The 6,303-nt window shown below is 43.0% G+C and overlaps 1 long non-coding RNA gene across 1 annotated transcript; it reads left to right on the top strand.

The window, feature by feature from the left end:
* The first annotated feature begins 1,819 nt into the window (after window positions 1–1,819).
* LOC149119290 (uncharacterized) lies at window positions 1,820–3,912 on the top strand. Its single transcript, XR_016228573.1, has 3 exons — window positions 1,820–1,948; window positions 2,037–2,130; window positions 3,730–3,912. It is a non-coding gene; the product is annotated as an uncharacterized LOC149119290 (long non-coding RNA).
* The last annotated feature ends 2,391 nt before the right edge of the window (window positions 3,913–6,303 follow it).

Below are 6,303 nucleotides of genomic sequence, written 5' to 3' on the forward strand. Positions count from 1 at the left end.
TATTAGCAAAGTATATATGTGGGGCTGGTATTACAGGATGTTGGGTGAAGCCACAGATTGCTATGCCATTTGTGTCCTGAATGCTCCATTTCCAATCCAGCTCCCTGCTAATATATATGGAAAAGCAGTGGAGGATTGCTTAAGTATTTAGACCTCTGTATCCATGAACGAAATTGAGATAAAGCTCCTGAATTAACCCAATCCTGGCCATTGCAGCAATTTTGGAAGTGAAGCAGTGGGTCAAAGATATTTCTTTCTGTCTTTTCCTCTCAGTAACTCGACCTTTCAAATAAGTAAATAAATAAATATATATTTAACAATAGCAGCAGTCATTGAATGAAAAATTAATAAAGACTTTGTAAAACTCAGCAATGAGGTGACAAATTATCGAATTTAAAAACAGCAAATTAAGAATTGTCTTTACATTGAATATATGCAGATTAGAAAAAAGCACATAAAATTATGAGATAAGAGAAAGGACTGTAAAGAAAGAACTCAAATTAAACCAGCATTAAGCACTAATATTTTTGAGATAGATATAATAAACAAATAAACACAGCAGTGTAAAAGAATATCGACAAGAATATCGAAAAAACAAAAATCACATTCATTATTGGTCAGAATATATAAGGGTACTTTACAAGACATCTGGAGGTGTGATTGTGAAGTCTTCAATAGTGTCACCATACAATGCAGCAAAGATGTCCATATAATTTACCCAGTTTATGTGAAAATACATATTCCACACTATCCAGCTTGAACATAAATGCAATAGTTTTATTCATATTGGATTTCACAGGTATGAAACCAAGATGCCCTGCAGTAGATAAACAGATAAACAAATTGTCACACAATGTGGGGACATTTGAGGCACAAATGATGTGACAACATACAAAACCACTGGGATGCAGATAGTGGGCTGGATTGGATTCATAGAGGCCCAGAGCCAAAGGAAGACACAGGGTACAGGTCAATAGCATAGACACCTGACAGAAGCAGCAGCTTTGGAAAAGACACAGGGTGGTACCCAAAACTGCCAAAAGTTACTCTGTAAAAAGAAGTGTTGGAGATGAAGGAGCCCGGATATAGGTTAAATGGAACAGGGAAGAACTTGGACAAGGATCTACCTCTCCTTCTGTCTCATCGACATTGTTCTGGAGGTATAGTCAGGGAAACTGACTGAGGAACAGGAAATATTAGGTAAAAGGGTCAATTTTTCACCAAGAAAACCTTGATATATATAATAGAACATAACCAAATATAAACTGATGAGAGGATTAAGCAAGATTCTTGGGTTCAAGAGCAATATATACAATGAAGGGTGTTACTAGGCACAAGAAAAAAAAAAGGCAACATTTTTGAAGGACAAAATACAGACTAGGAAACAAATCTCTAGACAGATCAATGAGACCAAGAAATAATACTCAACCGTTTTCAAATCAGTACTAAAAATCTCAAACTCACAGAAAAATAAAAACAAGAATATAAAGAAAAGACCTAGAGCCCAAACACTGCGTAAACCGTAACTCACAGAAAACGTTTAAGGAGCCCCGAATCACAGGATCACAGACAATGGAACAGGGAAGTATTTCAGGAGATGGTCTGGAAGGTGTCGACCCCCTTTGCTGTGGGAGTGTCCTGTCCCAGGAAGAGGAGAGACAGCTTCAAACTTGAGCCCAAGGCGCCCACCGTATTCCCCCAACACAGCACAGTCCCAAGGCCCGCAGGCTGCATCTGATTGGCTGCGTCTCCTCTGACGCCATAAGTGCGCGCCATTGTGTGACCTACCCAAGCAGGTTGGCCTGGGCAACGCTGTGTGAATCTTCTTTCTGGGCTCCGCCATTCTTTGCTTCCGGGCTCTGCTCCTGGTCGCGGCCTCCCGTGGTCAGTCTTTCCGCTCCCTCTTACAGAGACCTCAGGACCGGGACTCCTCAGAAGCTGGAAAATGGTGAGTGAGGTCCAGTCCCGTCAGGCCGCAGGATGTGCGCTGGGCCACAGCCGGATCCCTGAGAGTCTTGTCCTGGCCCTGTTTGCAGTGACGGTGGCTCAGCTCTGGAGCCCCGAATCCGCCAACATTGTTGATGAGGACAGGAAGGAACTTAGAATTCAGACTTCAGATCTGGCTGTCACGTGAGTGAGAAGCTGATTTGCGGGTCCTCTGTCCCACCTTTCTCTTTAGGGATGACCGGAGTCTCCTGAATTGCAAACAAGGTTTAATGTCAGTAACCCGGTCCTTTCAGTGTAGCTCTTCCTAGGGCCCTGCGTAGCTTTATGTTAATAATAACACAAGATCTCAAACCGGGTAAATTATGAAAAAAGGGTGTTATTTGACTCAAGGTTCTGCTCAAGGTTGCGAGGTAGCATCTGGCGATGGCTTCTTGTTGGCAGAGGCTTGGGGTGCCGCAGAAACCATGTGGCCAAATAAAGGGAGTGCTGGTGTGGCCAGGGCAAAGTGGCTTCTACAGCAGACCCTCTGGAGATAGTCCATTAATCATATGAATAGATTGAGCCTAATCATTACTTGGAATATTCCACTTGGTCCCATCGATTATGTTCTTATACTTGGAATTAAAGTTCCCCATGAGTTTCTTTTTTTTTTCTTAAAAAAAAAAGATTTATTTATTTATCTGAAAGTCAGAGTTATATAGAGAGAGGAGAGGCAGAGAGAGAGAAAGAGAGAGAGAGAAAGAGAGAGAGGTCTTCCATTGGATCGTTCACTTCTCAGTTGACCACATAGCTGGAGCTGCATTGATCCAAAGCCAGGAGCCAGGAGCTTCCTTTGGGTTTCCCACAGGGGTGCAGGGGCCCAAGCACTTGGGCCGTCTTCTACTGCTTTCCCAGGCCATTGCAGAGATTGATCAGAGTGGAGTAGCCGGGTCTTGAATCTGCACCCATATGGGATGTTGGCACTTCAGGCCAGGGTGTTAACCCACTGTGTCACAGAGCTAGCCCCAAAGAGTTTCAGAGGGATAAACCATATTCAATAAAGAGTATGAAGCCTGCCCCCCCCCCCCAAAAAAAGATATCAGGGCCATTTCCCTGGCATAGTGAGTAAAGCTGCTGCCTGCAGTGCTGGTATCACAAATGGGTGCAGTTTCCAGTCCTGGCTGCTCCACTAATGCTCCAGCTCCCTGCTAATTCCTCTGGGAAAGCACTTGGCGATAGCCCAAATCCTTGGCCCTTGCACTCATGTGGGAGACCTGGAAGAGGCTCCTGGCTCCTGGCTCCTGGGTTTGGATTGGCCCAGCTCTGGCCATTTCAGCCACTTGGGGAGTAAAGCAGCAAATGGAAGACCCCTCTCTCTCTTTTTGTTTCTCTCTCTCTCTCTGCATCTCTGTAACTCTGTCTTTCATATAAATAAATAAATCTTTAAAAACAAACAAAAAATCAGTAAAAATGTCCAAATCTCCTTCCATGTTGCCAAATGCTAACTGCTCCTTGAAGTTCACAACACCATCAATGATTTTCTTTATGGCATATTTCATTCAGCTTCAGTTAAAACACTATTGCTAAAATAATATTGTCTTTTTTCCCCACAAGAAAATTCCTTAACCTTTTAAAACACTTATTTTCTGTCTATGAACCTATCCTATTAGAGGAAAGCTAAGAATGCTTACCTGGCACCCAAGTGTAAAGAGATCTTTGTTTAAAATGGGTATTTGTAGTAGTCGTTAAGATGTTCCTAGGACTCCCACAGTCCCTCTCAGAGAGCCCTGGTTTGCATTCCAGCTCTGCTTCCAGCCTAATGTTCACCTGAGGAAGAGGCAGTGATGGTTCAAGTACTTGGGTCCCAATCACCCACATAGGAGGATCTGATTTAATTCCAGCCTCCTGGCTTCAACATGGGCCAGGCTTGACTTTTGCATGCATGTGAGGAGTGAACCATTTAGTGGAAGATCTTTCCGTGACTGTCTCTGCAGCTCTACTTGTGAAATAAAATACATTTTTAAAAAACTGTCCATTTCTTCTTATCTCCCTTAAATGCAGACATCTTATTAAAATGTCATCAGTTTGAGAATCCCCTCGGAAGCTTTACAGGGCAATGTCTCCCTAACACACTCCTCTCTTTCCCTTGTCCTGAGTTGTGGGTGATGACAGATTTTCCAGGGGCCAGATCCCTAGGAGTATCAGGTGAGTGCCAGCCCCTGGCTGTTTCTTCCTAAAGAACAGTAGTAAGAAGGGGGACATTTGATGTCTCTAAGGCAAAGGGTCTCTACTGTATACCCTCCATCAATGTTGCTAACCCATTGGGACACTAAAATTTCTTCTCCCAAGTTCAGTTCTCACTATGGGAGACATATTAGTGACAGCTAATTTGATGCTGATATTGAAGGGGCAGGGCAGGAATGCGTTATGCCCTCTAGGTTCTATCTGCCTTATGCAGGAGGGAAATCTTTTGTAAAGGTAAAGAAAGACCTGACCTAGCTAAGTGGTGCCAGATTTGAAAAGCACATGCATTTTGCATCCACAGATTTGGTTTAATCAGAGTATAATTTGTCAATTTTCAATGTCTAGGAAGATCAGCTTCTGTTGGCTGAGAAAGTTTAAATTTGAGATTATTTTCATGACTGGTATAATAAAAATTTTATTTGAATTTGTCATTTTTGGCTCAGAGATCCTAAGACATCTGGAATTTCCTGAATGGTAGGCCTGGCTCTGTTCCTGCCTAACACACACATTTCAGATGGTAGCTACGTCTATGTTAATGAGATGACTCTGGGTAGGATCCCTAAATAACATCAGAATGGGGACAGGGCATCAGAAAGAGCCAATACTTGCTTTCCACTGGCATCTTCATGGGGCTGCATGGTGCTTATTTTTATATTTAGTCTATGTCTTTATGTTTGCCTTTAAAATATATTTATGCATCTTCAGTTGATATATAAAATATCATATGTCTTTTATGTGATGAGAACACTTAAAATCTAATTTCTTCATTATTTTCCTTAGTAGAACACATTGTTATTAACTATTGTTATCATGTTGTACAATGTACATTTTCAAGTTATTCTTCCTATGGAGTTGAAATTTATTCTCCTTTGAGCAACATGGCCTCGAATCCCCTCCATGTCTCTTTAAATTTAAATAATTTTCCTGTGGATCCAAAGTTGGGTCTTGGTCTTAATTGAACTGTGTCAGTCTCTTAATTGGAGTAATTAGTTAATACACATTTAAGATGATGATTGCTATATTTGGATTAATATGCAGCATATTTGAAATTGATTCCCCTTTATTATAATTCTTTCTAAAAGTCTTACTGATTTGTATTTGTTTGAAAAAGATCTAGAAACAGAGGAAGAGAAAGATCTTTTTTTTATTTTTTTTGACAGGCAGGAGTGGACAGTGAGAGAGAGAGACAGAGAGAAAGGTCTTCCTTTTTCTGTTGATTCACCCCCCAATGGCTGCTGCAGCCTGTGTGCTGTGGCCAGTGCACTGCATTGATCCATAGCCAGGAGCCAGATGCTTCTCCTGGTCTCCCATGTGGTTGCAAGGCCCAAGGACTTGGGCCATCCTCCACTGCACTCCTGGGCCATAGCAGAGAGCTGGACTGGAAGAGGAGCAACTGGGACAGAATCTGGTGCCCTGCCTGGGACTAGAACCCGGTGTGCCGGCACCACAGGTGGAAGATTAGCCTATTGAGGCACGGTGCCAGCCCGAGAAAGATGTTATCTAATGTTTTAGTCTCTGAATGCCTGCAACAATTGTGGTTAATTCAAGCTAAGCACAGGAGCCAAGAAGTCCTTCCAGGTTTCCCACATGTGTGGCAGAGATCCAAACACTAGAAGCATGAACTGCTGCCTGCCACAGTATGCATTAGAGGGAAATTGTATCAGAACTGGAAAAGCTGTACTCAGACCTGACATTCTGATATGGGATGCGGTCATCTGAAGTGGTGTGTAAAATGCTCCACCCAACACCCAGCACTGTCTTTGTTCATAAAGTTTCCCTAGTTTTCTCACTTATCACTTTATTTTTTAAGATTTATTTTATTTATTTGAAAGGCAGAATTACAGAGAGGTAGAGATAGAGAGAGAGGTCTTCCATCCGCTGTTTCACTCCCTAGATGGCCGCAATGGCTGGAACTGCACCGATTCAAAACCAGGAGCCAGGAGCTCCTTTTGGGTCTCCTGCATGGGTACAGGGGCCCAAGGACGTGGGCCATCTTCCACTGCTTTCCAAGGCTATAGCAGAGAGCTGGATCGGAAGAGGAGCAACCGGGACTTGAACCGGCGCCCATATGGGATGCCAGTGCTGCAGGCCAGGGTGTTAACCCGCTGTGCCACAGTGGCGGCCCCTTATCTC

Source organism: Oryctolagus cuniculus, chromosome Y (assembly GCF_051225735.1).
Source record: "Oryctolagus cuniculus isolate XC-2025 breed Fujian yellow rabbit chromosome Y, ASM5122573v1, whole genome shotgun sequence".
Classification (NCBI taxonomy): domain Eukaryota; kingdom Metazoa; phylum Chordata; class Mammalia; order Lagomorpha; family Leporidae; genus Oryctolagus; species Oryctolagus cuniculus.